Genomic DNA, 17,760 nt, shown 5'->3' with positions numbered 1-17,760 from the left:
TACCCTGTGGCGAATAGAATGCAGTGTTTATGTGTTTTGTGCCATATTTTTCCAAAAATGCATTAAACATTTCCGACACAAACTGTTTTCCATTGTCCGAATGGACATATTTTAAAAATACGAATTTCGAGAAATGATCAAGACAGACAAAGACATATACATTCCCATCTACAGTACGCGGATACGGACCCATAAAATCTATGAATAAGCGTTGGAATTGTCGCTCTGTGAGCCTTTGTTTTCCCATCATGGGTTGTTTGAAAACGTTTTGAGTTTTGTTAGTTTTGCAATTTTCGCAGTCCTTTACGTGAGCGCATACATCGGTGACCATTCCTGGCCAGTAGTATTTTTGACGTAGTCGGGATAGTTTTTTGTGAATGCCACCATGACCAGCGGACGGTGAGCTGTGGGAAGACTCTAGCAGCCCCGGTCGCAACTCCGACGGTACCCAGAGCTTCCAGGTCTGGTCCGCTATAAGGTCATCCCCCCGGTCGAATTGCGTCCGTTTATACACGTAACCGTCCGATACACATAGGTCGGGTAGTTTGTCCTTGTTCTCGGTCACCGTCTTTTTTAACTCCGTATACTCCTCCGACTCGAAGCACGGTGACTCGAGACACACGTCTATGGCTCTGTCATTCGTCTGTATTTCGTCCATGTGCATTAGTGAGAGTGTGTCGGGAACCACGTTTTGCGCACCTTTTCGATGTTGAATATCGAAGTCATAACCTTGGAGCTTCAAACTCCACCTTACCAACCTCCCAGAAAGATCTTTCTGATTCATGAGCCATTTGAGGCTGGCATGATCAGTTATGATGGTGAACGGGGTTCCCTCCACGTAAGGTCGGAATCTCTTGACACTCACGATGGCGGCGTAGCATTCAAGTTCCGTAAGGCTGTAATTTTTCTGCGCCTTATTCAATTTTGCCGAAATGTAGGCAATAGGTCTTTCGTTCTGGTCATCGTCCAACTGAAACAAAACCCGTCCCACTCCGTCTGTCCGTCTGTCGATGCATCGCATTGTATGTAAAACTTTCGATTGAAATCCGGGTGCGTAAGCACCGGTGCCGAAATACACTTTTGCTTTAAAATTTCAAAAGATTTCATCGCTTCGTCAGTCATAGCGAAATTCTTAATTTCTTCTTTCTTGAGGCAGTCGTGCAGCGGAGATGCAATAGTCGCATAGTCCTGTATGAAACGTCGGTACCAGCCCGACATACCCAGGAACCGTCGTAGTTGCTTCGGGGTTTTCGGAACCGGAAAGTCCCTCACAGATACCACTTTATTGACGTCTGTTCTAATGCAACCATCCCCGACTGCGTACCCTAGATACTTGCTCTTTTCTACATTTATAGTTAACTTAGTCTCACGAAGGCACCGAGCGACCTTTTCCAACAGACACATATGGGACATGAAATCTTCAGAACACACTAACAAATCATCCAAATAAACAAAACACATTCACGTAAAGCGGCCGGAATGACCTTGTCCATCAGACGACACATTCGTTGTGCTGCATTGCACAACCCAAAAGGCAGGACAGTAAATTGGTAAAGGGGTCGGGTCGGCCAGGGACAGTGAAGGCAGTCTTTCCACGTGATTTCCTCTCGAGGGGAATCTGCCAAAAAGCATCCTTCAAGTCGATTACGGAAATATATCCCGTATTTTGTAGGCGGCTCAAAATTCCACCAATATGTGGTAAGGGGTATGCGTCCTTTATAGTTCTTTCATTCACTTTGCGAGCATCTAGGCAAAGCCGATTCTTCGTTCCTTTAATGACCAGTGATACGGGGGAATTCCAACTACTGTTGGACTCCTCGATGACTCCCATGTCCAACATTCGATCTAACTCTGCGTATATGAGTTTTTGTATGGCCGGCGAAATTGGATAATGGCGTTGCTTGACCGGCAGATTCTCGTCCACCACCTCGATGACGTGTTCCTCTTTGTCTGTCCGGCCTATCCCCAGTACCGCGAAGGACGGGAATTGGGTCTTCACACGCTCCAACATATGGTTTTGTTCCGTCGTCAAAACGTGTTGGACCGCGTCAAAAGAGACGTCACCCTCGGCGGGCACGAGCTCCGCCACACTGGCAGCATTCACACTCCCATTCAAACCTTTACTCACAACACTCATACCGAATGCCTGCCAAAAGTATATTCCTAAATAAACTTGTTGTTGTAGACCTGGCACTATCAAAAATTCTAATTCTTCCATCGAATTATCCCACACAACCGGTAACTTTATTACTCCTACCACGGCGGTTTCCTCCCCGTTCGCGGTTCGGATATTTTGGCCCCTCATTGGCACAATCGAGGCTTCTTTTACCCGAAGGAGTGCAGCTGAGTCCTTTCCTAAGCAGCTGGCACTCGCCCCTGAGTCCAAGAGAGCCAGGACCTCATGACCTCCTATTTTTGTTTTGACGTAAAATCTGTTATCTCCTTTCACGGTAACAATTGTTGCAACTATTTTATTCTTCAACCTTTTAAAATATTTTTCTTTTCCCTCATCTTCTCTATCTTCATAAAATTTCTGTTTTTCCTACTTGCATTTATTGTATCACAAAATATTCTTTTTCTTGCTTCTTCGTACTCTAGCTTTTTTGGTGTAAACTCTTAATCTCCTTCTTTTCCCGTGTCATTCCTGCCTCCACTTCTTCCCTGTTTTCCGTATCCCTTCTCCTCAAAATCTTTACTTGAGAGTTGCCGGGTTGCTTACCTCCTGACTGGAGCCCCCGGTCAACTCCGCTAGCCTCGGGTTTCCCTGTTTGGGTTTATAAACACAGAAGGACGCGTCACGACCACAAGCAAAACAGACCATACTGTGAAACGCGGACGAACATTTACTTGGTTTTTGTGCTTCTGCCGGGTTTTTCACATACTGATCCACCGGCATACCGCACGAAAAACACAACATTAATTGGAAGGGAGACGCACAAAAGGAATTGACAGTGGATTTAGACGCAGGACTAACAGAGTCACTAACAGACGGACGTGCACTATTTGGATGGGCTGGGATTTGTGGTTGGAGTGGACTTTGAGGCTTCCTATCAAAGGCTTCTATTTTTGGTTCCCCAAACTGCTCTGGAGGCTCGAAACCTACCTCGCTGACTATTTTGTACCTGCTCTTGTTTTCCTTGATGAGTTTCTCAGCTCTCTTGCATTCCGCCTTGAGCTCCGCCAACGAGTCCATTTTTATGGCGAAGGTCAAGTTGGCCAGGTACGGTTTGAGGTTTCCCCTGATGATGCCAACCAACTCCTTTTCAGAGATCCTCTTCCGCAAACGGAACGTCATGTTGTGGACTTCGGCATAGAAGTCATCGAAAGCTTCCGTGGGCAGCTGTTTCCTCTCCATTATTTCACGGATTATTTCATAGTCGGACTCAGCAGACTTGAAGTGGCTTAGCATCTCGGCCTTCAGCTCATGATAGCCGAAGTCGGGCTCGTCCGCATGGTCCTCGAGGACCTGCCAGTACCACTTCAAGGCACCGCCGGAAACCAGACTATGAAAGTCCGTGAAGAGCTGGATGAAGGAAATATTATGCTGCTCGCGCATCCTCTCTACCCGAAAGATGAAGCTTTCGACGCTTATGCCTTTATTGGTCCCACACTGTAAAAATTTTAGTTTACTTTTAATACCAATTTGGCATTTATATATAACAATGCCAGAAAGTATAATATTAAAACCGTGCTGGTTTTATCAAAGAGAGGGAAATTTATTCAAAGATTCTCTCTGAAAAACAAACCATGGGACTAATTTCTATACATTTCATTGTTTTAAAATAAAACTAAAATGGTTTTGGATCTATCCGTGTACCGAAATAGATTTAATAATAACTAAGATTAAAGTTAAGCCAAAATAGAATTGGATGTGGTACATTATTGGTATTAAAATAAACCCATACCTGATATTTTAATGCTCAAAAGGCATTGAATCCAAACCAAAAATGTAATTGAATTTAGTAAATTTTTGGAATTAAAACCAACAGGGAGTTTTTTTAAACGTACAGTGGTCAACAAAATTATAAGCCCATGCATAGTCCTCTTCAAGTAAAATTTAGAAGAAATTCTACCGAAATCTTTGAAATTTGATATTTATTAAAATGAGTATTATTTTGAAGAGTGCTGAAAATAAAAACCCAATTTAATTATTTAAATAGAAATGTATGTTTTATTTATATAAATTATTTATATAAGTAATACTAAATTTATATATAAGTATAACTAAATTTTATTCTATTATTTCATAGGGCATTAACAAAAACATTTTCGAATGTATATTGTGGACTTCGAATGGTCTTACATTTTTTAGGCTATATAAACCAACTACTTCTAAATATTCTGTTGAAGAAATTTCATAGCACTCTAAGATGGAATTAAATTTCTTACTGACAAAAATTTCTTAACTTAAGTAAATTTCATTGTCGATAAGATATATTTTTTTTATTTGTCCGAATGTAAGAGTTCCGTTTTCTTGTCTTAAATTTAACATAAATTCTGGCCTATAAAAATACCCATATTTACATTTAAACACATTTACACATATTTTTGTAATTATTGATAACTGAAACATCCCTGATAAATTCGCGATGCTTAGCCTCGTATCCCATTGCCCACGTATGAATCAGAGGACCCATGTTTTCTAAAGCTGAAGGATAGTGGGTCAAAAAGTGATGTTTTGGGAGCAGGGGTTCTTCATAAACTTCTACTATACATTTCAAATGTAACTCTATATCTTCTCTGAGAGATTGTATGTGGTGTTGTTTTAAGACGGGAGACAATGTAAGCTTTATTATTCGAATAAACGAAGTAACCCCATTCCAGAAATGTGGCATAATATCATAAAAGTTAAAAAAGATGAAAGGCAGTGCAAAATAAAACATAAGTTTTGAGAGGCTGACAATCCAATGGATGTTCGGCATTTTTTATCAAGAGTGATTTTTGATGGGAAGCATGTACTTTGTAAATATCCGAAATTGAGGCTTTTAATTTTATCGTTAATATCTGTTATTGAAAGGTATTTGCTTTCCGCAGCTTCTGAAAAAAAGAGTTTTAAAATGAAAGGTAGAGCGCCATCCAAAATATCGTGCATTACATCAACATTAAGATTTTCAAAAATTTTGTAGTGAGATAATTTGTAATTTCCCGCCCCCCCCCCCCCCCTTTAAAATAAAGATCGAATACTTGTCTAAACTTATAAGAGGGGGGAACACCTATCGTCTTACCATCAATGGTAATAAAATATTGGCAATTGACGCCACTGTAAATTCTGTTATTGGGGTGTTGAGCTGCAAAAAAATAAATTTGTTATTTGTGTTGATTAAGAATAAAAACATTGATTGCAAATTACGTTTTCAAAAGACTCGAAACTATCGACAGATTTTTGGAAGTTTGTTTCTTTTTTGCCACGTCCATTTGCAGTAGATGGTAGCAGCTTTAAAAAAATCAAATAAGGTAGCACTTCAGAGGACCAATCAGTACGGTTTCCCAAATTATATCCGCCACTCGCATCAATGAAAATGTTTTCCACACAGGTTTCATACTTTTCACAGTTTTCTAAAAAACCTTTCGAAATCGCTCCAAAATTGCTGTTAGTAACCTTATAAACTGGAAAAAGACGTATCACTGATTCAGCTAGTGCAATTTTTTCCTCACGCTTTGGGGTAATTTCCACAATGCTTTCGTAAAAAGTTGGTACACTCGCGTACTAAGGAACGTCGGTAGCTGTCACTTAAATTGTTCGTTTTTTTGTACTCCTCAAGAATGCACGAGAAATCTCCACATCGGAGGTAGTTTTGCAACTCCTGGTGAATACTCTACCATTAAAATAAACTTTGGCATTTATTCTTATACTTACCTCGTGATTTAAACTCTTAGCAACTGGTGATCCCTTCTTTGGCAAATTTTCATTTATTTCCAATAAAAACCAGATACAGTTTTTATATTGAAAAATAATTTCTTGGAAATCGTCCACGAAAATTTCAGCTCCATCGCGGTCTCTCAATGTTATTTCACAATCGATATTAATGTTTAATTGCTCCACAACTGGCAAGAAATACAATTTACTTTTCCAAATTTCATTAATTATTTACATTACTTGCTTGATACAATTGCTTCGTTCGTCGAGAACTCACGACTTTCAGGATTTGTGATTTTAATAAAACGCATTTGTCCCTCGTGTTTAATTTTCGGAAACATCGTGCACATGACGCTTTCTCAATAGTCGGACAAGTGATACTGGTTTTACTTTTAAGCCAATAGTACTAATGTGCAGAATGCAATGAATATAACTCGGAGAAAGAGAATTTCTTAATATTTTTTGGTTTCGTTTTAAAACCAAAAATACTTAAAATATCGGAGAGACCATCTTAATGCCTATCTGATCTCAAATTAAAACTAAAAAGTATTAAAGTTTGGGAGTGAAAGCACGTCTTAGTACTTTCCTGGTTTTACTTTTAAGCCAGTCGCACTAAGGAGCCGTGTAACATTAATATAATTGAGAGTGAGAGAATTTCTTAATACTTTTTTGGTTTTGTTTTTAAACCAATGATACTTAAAATATTAGAGAGCGAAATTTAATATTTTTTTGGTCTTAGATTAAAACTGCAAAGTATTAATATTTTTAAAACGCGAAAATCAGCATTGATTAAAGTTTTGTTTCAAAACCATTTTGGATTAAAATTTATTTCAATAATATTTCATAGTCTTAAAATAAAACTTTTTAGAATTAAAACACATATTTAATACCAAAAATGTTTAAGTTCAATAGCAACTGGTATTAAAAGTAAGACTCCACTTTTTACTGTGCATCGAATTTGATGTGCCACTTTTCTAAATCTAGCTTTTTCCACCTTGGGGGTTTCCACTATCTCTCTCGGTAGTCTGATTGGTAACCGGATTACCGTCGCGAGCAGTAGTTCCCTCCCTCTGATTCCGAGGTTGTGGCGTGGATGACAAGGCAGAACGATGTCCCGACGCTTGTGCAGAAGCCTCCAGTTCTGCTACGCGACCACCAAGATTCCCCACATTGGTTTTGATGCTCCGCACCTCTGTCGCCATTTCTACAACCAAATCCTGTTGTTGCGCCATCATCGCCATCATTCAGCTCAGCTGTTCAACATTGGTTGCATTTTCACTGGCGTCAGCGCGGGGAACACCAAGGCCGCCGGAAACCGTTGGTGGTGCGTTCACTGCAGAAACACAGAAAAAAGTGAAGAAAATGCAAATAAAAAAAAGAGGAGTTCACTAAGTGGTGTTGTATGTATTTGGATATGTATTTGGAAGCAACCAAAATATGCTACGAAAGCGAAAATTAAGCAAAAGAATAAATATGAATGTGAGCCTTAATAATTTCACCCAAAACCCAATAAAAAAAATATATATAAATAATGGATATTAAATAATAGATATAAAAATTACAATGTAGGTATATAAAAATTCAATCAATTAATAATGTGTGTGTGTATGTATGTGTATGGTAATTCAAGTAATGGTGTGGATATGATAAAAAAAACTGAAATTTTATATCTTAAACGCCTAGAAAGTAATTAGTAAAGTTCACCCAAAACCCAAGTTCAAAAATAAAACAGAAAAATAAAAACTTAGTTCTAATTATTACAAAAAAAAAAATTCAAAGATATTCTGTAATTTATGGAATATGCTAAACACCTACAAAATGTATACGAATTTCAATATACGTATGTATGTATGTGTATTTTTTTTTTCAAGTCCCTAATAAAAAAATGGAAAGCAATATGAAACAAACCTAATACTAGGTACAAACACACGCCAAATTGGCAATTTATACCATTTCGGCAAGTTATTACGCAATTTATCATATAATAAATTGTAATAACAAATTGCCAATTTTAAAAAAATTGCTTAATAAATTGCTTCAAACTGTAAATACAACCTTGTAAAGTGTGTTTATTGAGTAGATTTAAACGTCACTTGCGCATGGCTCAACTATATGGTTGACTCATCTCATCAGCTGATATTATTTTTTCATTTCACTGGAGTAGGAATTGTCAAAAGAGGATGACAAACTCAAAATGAAACCAAAACATTGAACACATTATCTTAGAACACACACAAATTTCAAAGTTTTACGTTTTCATTCCATTCCATTCACCTAATTCCAACACGCACATTTTGACATTCTGAACACAGGTATGTTGTTGCTGTAGAGATGAGCCAACCGGCCATAAAATTACTATTGTGTAAGCTAAATTGAGTTGTATGAACAGCATTCAATTAGAATTGATATTGCCTCAATTTATTTTTCTGTTTGAACATAGTATAAGAACGATATAATAAAAAAACTAAAAATTTTACAACGCAGTTTCAAAAAATTTGTTTGGGAATAATCCTAATAAGAAAATATAAAAAGACTCAAATTTGAAATTTGCAAAGTAAAAAAAAAGTCACTACTGAAATTGAGTGTGTATTGGTGAGTGCGGTGCTGCCTTGGCGAAGGTTCCGTGAAGGCAGTGTGTTCGTCTGTATCTATATACTGTCTAGTCAGTTTTCGTGCTGTCCATGGAAGTGTGGCACATCACGCTCAAGAGCTAGTCCCTAAGAGTGGATGTCACACCTCCTCTCATAACTATCGTGGCGACGACTGTAAACCTCACTCACCAGGAATACTGGACTCCCGGTAAGGTAGCTTGAACAGCTCGCTACGATCTCCTACCTAAGTCCGTCACTAGCTAAGTGTCATACCAGGTACCACTTAATCAAGTTGTAGAAATCCGGAAAAGGAACCCTGGCATGAACACTCAGACACTCCCTATACCTTTGTCATGATGACACATGTCAACCAGGTGAGCGCAATCGGCGTTGCCATCATGACGGTCCCTGTCCTGTCAAAAGACGGAAATAGGGATTGGGATTGGAAGGGTGGGAAGGATTTAAGAAAACAAATTGAAAAATCTAAGGAAGGAAGGGTAGAAAAAAAATAACAAACACGAAATAATTAATTAACATGAAGATGGGAAATTTAAAATAAGAAATAATTAATTAACGTGGAAGTGGAAAATGTATCGGGCTATAACCGTTGGGAATACAAAGCAAAAAAAAAAAACTGAAAGAAATTTTTGTAAACTAAAAAGGCTAAATAAGAAATAGGAGCGGAACTTGACAAATTAATGAAGATCAGAGAAAAACAAAATAATAATAAAAATAATGCAAAACATACTACTAATTTAAAAATGATTTGGATAAAAAGGTAAAAATAAAAATCGAAAGACAAAAGCTAAGAAAGGTGATCGGGCTATTACACGTTGGGCGCCATATAATATATAATAACAAAATAAAAAAAAAAATCACTATAGAAGTTCAAACCTCTGCCTTTTGTTACTGACCCCCCTTATATCTTAATACTTACAGTCAGTGAATTCAAATCCTAAAGATACAATTCCGAATTCATAAACGCGTAAACAATATAAGCAAAAAAAAGGAAATGAAAAAGACAAAACCCGTAAATGGACAAATAGAAGGAAGAAAAAAAGGAACTAAAAGCAACTGAGTTTGCAAGCAGATAAGTAAAATATGTATGTTTGTATAATTGTCGTAATTATGTATGGACATATATTCAAATTTTTTTTTTTTTTCATTCTTTCCTGATCTTCTGTTTTCGCAAGATCAGTGAATCGATCTCAATACATGTTCATACATATGTACGCTGATATCAACATAAATACCAAATTCTTTAACTGCACTCACCGGTCTCTCGTTCTCCAACGGCGCCGCTGCAGTTGAGTAGATACCTGTGCTGAAAGGGAAAAAAGGCTCAAACATACACTTGTCACTCAATTACTCAGCAAGATCACTCGATGGTGATCTTGGAGAATCGTTTAGTTGGTAGTATGAAATCTGTAGTTGTGGTGGCGATGTAAAAGAACATAAAAAAAGAATATTAGTTAAAGGGACAGCTGTTGCCCGCTTGCACAGTTAGAAACCAGGTTTTGGTGCCGATGGAAGGCAGGGTAATTCTTAAGTTGGCAAAAAATTTAGGTGGCCAAAAACTTAAAAAAATTGGAGTGTTGTTCTAAATCAAAGAAGCCACATGGGCTTGTGAAGCTAGGGAAGGATTTCCATGAAGTTCTGAGAAAGGCAAGAAGGAGCTAAAATTGAAAGCAAAATCAAAGAAAAGCAAAAGTTATAGGAAAGATCGGGAGGATTGGAATTCTAATAACAAATGTCAAAAAAAAGGAACCAAGTTGAAAAAAAGACAAATTAAACCCAAAGGAAACGGAATGAGCATAATACATAGGTAAGAAAGTGAAATGAATATAATTATGAAAGATGGAATAACAGAATTTATGTCGTAAAAACTAAGAAAAATAAAAGGTGAATATATATAAAAAGCTGAAAACTTGTAGGCAAGCATGGAAGTTTATGCCCCTAACATTTACAAGTGCGTTTTAGGCAAGAAAATGTTAAATTGTGTATGACTAATTTTAAACCCAAAAAGGTAAAACTAAAAGTTGAAATATAACTCATGCGCACCCCATATGCCCCTTAAACCCTCTTTGCCTTTTACTCTGGGTTTATGAACCTTAGAAATTATGCACAAAATCACAACAATGTACGTATAAATACAATATCAAAAAAAATTTCAATTTAATTGTTGTTGTTGTTGGCCCTTGATGGCTGCTGCGATTGTCTCAAAAATGTTGCTGAAAATGTCGTAGTGGTTGTTGCTGCGATTTTTGACCAGGTGGATATAGCATAAAGATGGGTTAACTGGGTTTGTTTTGATTATGTTGCCGGTGGGTTTTGTGAGTGTTGTTGTTGCTGTAACCAAAATTCGTTGTAATTGTTGCTGTTGTTGAGGTCGGTTTGTTGGCAATAAGAAGAAGTGTTATTGGGGCGGTTTGCGTCAGTATAACATCGATGTACGCTGCCAAATCAAAGAGTTGTGGCTGTTACTGTGGTGCGCTGAATAATATAAAAAATGTTGTAGCGGTCGTTGGTTGTTCAGGCTGGGTGTCGCCAAATGGTACGGTTTGTAGTTGTTGTTGCGTGGCCGATATGCCGGAAATGGCTGTGCCCAGTGGGTCCTACCAACTAGCAGGGTGAACTAGAATTATGAGAAAAGAATAAAAAACCCAAACTTTACTAAGTAAAATATATTTCGAGCTTTAAAAATTCATCAACCATATTTATGCATACATTTCTTGTTTGCATGCTCATATACTCACCTTACATACACATATTTGTACGTAGGCTTATGTATATGCTTGCAATTTTGATTTGGGCTTGCTTGGGACATGGACTAGGTTAATGTCCCAGCTCCCGTCGAGCACGCCTAGGAAAACGAACAAAAACTGGAGGTGGACTTACCTGGATCTGGCTGGCTGATTATTGCCTTTTTGTGAGGGTTTGGTTGATTCGGTGATACATATCCCGAAACTATACTTTACGGCGCTGCGCGCAAAATTTAAGAAAACTTATTTTTTTTCCAAACTGGTAACTTTGCGGTTTAATTCGCGCACTTTAACCGACTTTCTTCACGCACTTTTTAAATAATCACTGCTTTGACAACCACCACTGGACACTGTAAAAAATGTACTTTTGGCCCGTTGCCTAAACTTCTGCCTTTTTATCTCTACTGCCGTGGTAAGGAAAGTTACCCAAAATGGATAGTTTTAACACATACAAGCTTTTTATTTTCGGCTATCCCGTACTTTCCTTTATGCATTTACACAATCATACATTCACACATTTGTGCGTTCACACAAAATAACACCTACACCACCTTCGTGCCCTCACCGCAATGTAGCTATACCTTTGGCAACATTGTTGCAGCTAAAACCAACCTGATGCCGAAGCGACTAGTCACTTCCGCTGCAACAATGTTGTCATGACGGAATGTAGATACGTTCTTCGCAACATTGCGGCTGAGGCATGAACCTAGACACACTACACACAGATACGGACACACGCTACCATTCACTCAAACCAGTACCTATGGTGAAAGGCTGTCGTTACAGATGTTTAGTGGCTACTCAGAGGATACTTGGCCGCAAGCGACCGGAAGTAGTGAGCTGCTTGAACTGCATGCAAAATAATCACTCTGGCCATTCCCAGGTGAGTGCCGGTCAGAAGCATTATACAGGTCTCCACCCAGAAAGTAATCAGACGACAGAAAACACATTAAATTTTTCTCAAAATGCAGAAATGTTTATTTAGTTAGAAGGTATTATGTAAATTATTTTAATGCACTTGTGTGCTTTATTGAGTCTAATTTAGAACTGATTAATCTACCCTAACTTATTTCTACCCTCAGCTATAGCCATCACCGGCATCGTCGTCGTCGTCGCTGCTGTTGCGCTTGCAGCTTATGATGTTGTCCGCTGCCGCCGCAATTCGCTGATATCGGTGGTATTGGTATTTGCCCGCGGGTATGCTGGCTCAGCGATTCCCATGGTTTGAATTGTTTATTATGAATTGATTCCGCAGGTAGAAGTATCGGGTATCGTTTTTCATTAATATTTGGCTAAATTGCGGAAATGAACGCAACAATGTAGTCTAAACAATTTACAGAGCATAAGACTGTGTTAACTTGATGGCTCAGCGATTCCCATAGTTAGAATTGCTTATTATGAATTGATTCCGCAGGTGGAAGAATCGGGTATCATTTTTCATTAATATTTAGCTAAATTGCGGAAATGAATGCAACAATGTAGTCTAAGCAATTTACAGAGCATTAGACTATGTTAACTCCTCCCCTCCTAAGCGAGGCTCGTCCGCGATCCTCTCAGTAATTTTCCGTATAGCAAGATCCATCATCTTTTTTGCGGAACGTTTTCCTTGGATGCTTAGGATCAGCCAGTGGTTGTCACTGCAACAACGAAAACCACTGTGTTTAAACTGATCTCTTGTCGCAAAGCGTCTATGTGGTTGATGTTTTCAACATTCATTTCCTGGAGGTAATTAAGGCTCAGAGACCCCAAGTGTCGCACCAGGTTGATCTTTTGGGCAGTCGATTTTCCGGGAGTGCTTGTCATGGCATTGTTTCGATTTCGGAATTCGGTACCGTTTATTGTCACCTGCTGTTCGAAGGTGCCGATTAGTGACTTGGTCTGTCAAGGGGGCCGAAGGTTGTCCTTGTGGACCCTCCTCCCCTTTATAAGAACGGTGGTGCCTGGGTCCTGGTCAACTACTTCCTATTATGATAATCGCGGTCAGCGGCCTGTGTTTTTTCAATACGGTCTCGGATTGATTCCACAGCATTGGCTGAACCTGAGTAAAGAACATCGATTGGTTTCCAGTTGATCACTGAGTGAATAGATTTATTATATTCTATAGTAGCCAGCAAAATTATGTCAACGGTGTCGCTAAGATTTCTTTCTAGTTTAAGGCACCTAGCTATCTCGGTTAAAGTACTGTGGAAACGTTCCACTTGCGCGTTTGAGGTACTATGAAGCGGGTGCATTTGCGATTGTTACATTATTATAATCCAACAGTATTGATTTTATGGTATGCGAGTTCAGCGACTTTTCGTTGTCACAATATATTGTTTTGACGTTTGGAAAAATATTTATTAGCTTTAAAATTGGCGGTTTTATGTCAATGATCGTTGTCGATGCGATCTTCTGCACTATTGCAAATTTTGAAAACTTGACGATGCAAGTTAAGAAATATTTTTGATCAGTAGAGAAAATATCTATGTGTAATATTTGTCCAATGTGAGATGGTATCGGCGTTGCCGCAATGACATGCTGTTTTGGATGGCGGTGGTATTTGGACTTTGAACAGATTTGGCAGTTTGCCACCACCTCTCTTGCTTTTTTATCCATCTTTTCTTGCGCAGCCCTATGTGCTCGGTTGTGTTCAGCAACAACAATCTCATGTTGATCACTTTCACTAAGGACATCAGCAACCATCTTTTCAGTGTGGCGGAACTTCACGTTGGGATGAAGCTCCACCAGTCGGTGCTGAATCTTCGTCAGAACCGGTATGTTACAGTGTATTGCGTTAACCACACCATCATTAATTACTTGTAATGTGTCTATTATATATCTAGAATCTGCATCACGAAATGAAACAATATTTGTATATATAATCTTCGAACCGAGCAGGATAAAGATCTGCTTTGACGGATGTTTAAGCGACTTAAACTATGAGCATTTTTCGTTCGTTTGTTTCAGTAGCCATTGAGTGTGCTTGTAATTCTCAACTGGTTAGTGAAATATTCTAAAGACATAGTTTGAGTTTTTTAATTAAAAGCGAGGTTCTTCGGATGGTGTGCTAATACATCAGAGCCCAGTGCTCGCCTCCATATCACACTTTGAAGGGGTTCTTCAAATAGAAGATGAGGTGGCTCATTAGAGCGAAACCTCAGAGTGCCCAACGCTCGCCCCAAATTAAATAAATAGAGGTTTTTCTTGTAGAAAATGGGGTGCCAATACCTCAGAGCCGTCCCGTGCTCGCCTCCATATCACATTTTAAAGGGTTCTTCAAATAGAGGATGAGGTGGCTCAGTAGAGCGAAGCCTCAGAGCCCCCAGTGCTCGCCCCCAAATTAAATAAATAAAAGGTGTACTGATGCTATGCATCCTCCCATGACTTAAACACACCAATAACACTAAAATTACCCAACTTAATAAACTTAATCCCTTAAAATAAACACAAATAAATAAATAAAGGTGTACTGATGCTATGCATCCTCCCATGACTTAAATACACCAATAACACTAAAACTACCCAACTCAATAAATGGAATACATTAAATCAAAAACCCCGTAAACTCAATACAGTCCATTAATAATAATAATTTATAAATTAAAAAAAGGGAATGCTTGGTGGGAGTTGAACCCGCAACCCCGGGCGTTTGGTCGGGGACGTCAGCCACTGTGCCACGACTCATACGCTTACAAGCACATAAAATTACTCATTTATAACTCTTATTAAACTGCTCGCCCTCAATTGCCCAAAGCTTAGACAACGGACTTTCGCACTCTTGAAGTACAATTTGATACCTAAAGCAATTAACAGGCTTATCCACTGTTTCAATGGTATAGGTCGGGGACTCTTCGCTATGTACGGTGGCGCAGTCAGAGCTTGCCTCCATTTCAACCTCCACCATATTCATGTGTTGTTGTTGTTGTTGTAGCGATAAGGTTGCTCCCCGAAGGCTTAGGGGAGTGTTATCGATGTGACGGTCCTTTGCCGGATACAGATCCGGTACGCTCCGGTACCACAGCACCATTGAGGTGCTAGCCCGACCATCTCGGGAACGATTTATGTGGCCACATTAAACCTTCAGGCCATCCCCTCCCTCCCCATCCCCAAGTTCCATGAGGAGGCTGGGGTCGCCAGAGCCTCGTCTGTTAGTGAAACAGGATTCGCCGCGGATAGGTTAGGTTGACAATTGGGTTTGGAGAAGCTGTATATTGCGCTGGCAGCCTGAAGGGTTGCGCTACACAGCCCCTTGAATCTGGTATTTTAGTCGCCTCTTACGACAGGCATACCTACCGCGGGTATATTCTGACCCCCTAACCCGCTGGGGTCTTGTGTTGTCTCGACAATGCGTCGGCAACATGGTTCTCCTTCCCTGGCTTGTAAAAAATGTTTGCATTGAAGCTTTCTATTAGAGATTTCCATCGCTTGATCTTCGCGTTAGGATTTTTATCTGAGACTGCAAATGTCAAAGGCTGGTGGTCAGTGAAAATGTTCAACTGGTTTACACCGTACAAGTAATTTCTCAAGGTGTTGAGGGCCCACACGATTGCCAGGAGCTCTCTTTCATTTGTTGCCAAATGTTGAAAGTGGAACGTAACGTATACGTTCAGTCACTCGTCACGTATGTTGCAATCCAAAATTACGATCGAAGTAGTAGGTACGTTTATGTATGTCATAATCCGAAAATCATGTTTTTACGTAACGAGTTATACGATCACGGATAATACGATTCGAGCCCTGATTTTGCTTTGACAAAGACATCAACCAGCCGAGCATCTGCACCAATCCCATTCAGGGAGCGGACATTGCAGGTGCATGCCCTCAATTCATTGTCCTTCAAACGTTTTCCATGGTCGTCATCAGTTAAGGGTTATCTTTTTATTCGAGGCTTTGTTGAGTTTTTCGTTGGAGTGTGGTTTGACGTGGCTGGTCCCAAGCCCAGCGCTCTGCGGCGATGAAAATATTATTTGCACATTTATATAGCGAGCCGCTTGATCCAAGACAGACGCCCGCTTGCTGCCGCACCTCGTGGTGGACATACGCTGCCGATGAAAGATCCGCCACATAGCCCTTAAACCGATTATGTCTGAGTGGCCTATTCAGGTTGTCGCCTTCTCCCATTAGCAAACGGATGTTTAGTGGCTACCCAGAGGATACTTGGCCGCAAGCGACCGGAAGTAGTGAGCTGCTTGAACTGCATGCAAAATAATCACTCTGGCCATTCCCAGGTGAATGGCGGTCAGAAGCACTATACAGGGCTCCACCCAGAAAGTAATCAGACGACAGAAAACACATTAAATTTTTCTCAAAATGCAGAAATGTTTATTTAGTTAGAAGGTATTATGTAAATTATTTTAATGCACTTGTGTGCTTTATTGAGTCTAATTTAGAACTGATTAATCTACCCTAAATTTTTTCTACCCTGAGCTATAGCCATCACCGGCATCGTCGCCGTCGCTGCTGTTGCGCTTGCAGCTTATGATGTTGTCCGCTGCCGCCGCAACTCGCTGATATCGGTGGTATAGGTATTTGCCTGCGGGTATGCTGTCTCAGCGATTCCCATGGTTTGAATTGTTTATTATGAATTGATTCCGCAGGTAGAAGTATCGGGTATCGTTTTTCATTAATATTTGGCTAAATTGCGGAAATGAACGCAACAATGTAGTCTAAACAATTTACAGAGCATAAGACTATGTTAACTTGCTGGCTCAGCGATTCCCATGGTTAGAATTGTTTATTATGAATTGATTCCGCAGGTGAAAGAATCGGGTATCCTTTTTCATTAATTTTTAGCTAAATTGCGAAAATGAATGCAACACTGTAGTCTAAGCAGTTTACAGAGCATTATACTATGTTAACTCCTCCCCTCCTAAGTGAGGCTCGTCCGCGATCCTCTCAGTAATTTTCCGTATAGCAAGATCCATCATCTTTTTTGCGGAACGTTTTCCTTGGATGCTTAGGATCAGCCAAATCACTAGGAAGGCAGTAATGGTTGTCACTGCAACAAGGAAAACCACTGTGTTTAAACTGATCTCTTGTCGCAAAGCGTCTATGTGGTTGATGTTTTCAACATTCATTTCCTGGAGGTAATTAAGGCTCAGAGACCCCAAGTGTCCCACCAGGTTGATCTTTTGGGCAGTCGATTTTCCGGGAGTGCTTGTCATGGCATTGTTTCGATTTCGGAATTCGGTACCGTTTATTGTCACCTGCTGTTCGAAGGTGCCGATTAGTGACTTGGTCTGTCAAGGGGGCCGAAGGTTGTCCTTGTGGACCCTCCTCCCCTTTATAAGAACGGTGGTGCCTGGGTCCTGGTCAACTACTTCCTATTATGATAATCGCGGTCAGCGGCCTGTGTTTTTTCAATACGGTCTCGGATTGATTCCACAGCATTGGCTGAACCTGAGTAAAGAACATCGATTGGTTTCCAGTTGATCACTGAGTGAATAGATTTATTATATTCTATAGTAGCCAGCAAAATTATGTCAACGGTGTCGCTAAGATTTCTTTCTAGTTTAAGGCACCTAGCTATCTCGGTTAAAGTACTGTGGAAACGTTCCCCTTGCGCGTTTGA

At 39.7% G+C, this 17,760-nt stretch overlaps 1 protein-coding gene across 28 annotated transcripts in view; it reads left to right on the top strand.

Moving 5' to 3' along the window:
* Tre1 (Trapped in endoderm 1) overlaps positions 1 to 17,760 on the top strand; it is a 713,802-nt gene that overhangs the window by 433,417 nt on the left and 262,625 nt on the right. Inside the window, exon 1 of one of the 28 annotated variants that reach the window (XM_067782137.1) lies at positions 8,314 to 9,551. The exons of the other annotated variants lie outside the window; for them this stretch is intronic. The gene's annotated coding sequence lies outside the window, so the exon portion shown is untranslated. Of the gene's footprint in view, positions 1 to 8,313; positions 9,552 to 17,760 lie in introns of those variants that run through there. 28 annotated transcript variants of the gene reach the window in all.

The sequence above is a fragment of the Eurosta solidaginis genome, chromosome 4, assembly GCF_040869045.1.
Source record: "Eurosta solidaginis isolate ZX-2024a chromosome 4, ASM4086904v1, whole genome shotgun sequence".
Classification (NCBI taxonomy): Eukaryota; Metazoa; Arthropoda; class Insecta; order Diptera; family Tephritidae; genus Eurosta; species Eurosta solidaginis.
The sequence above is the reverse complement of the archived record's forward strand: the minus strand, read 5'-3'. Positions and strand labels throughout refer to the sequence as shown.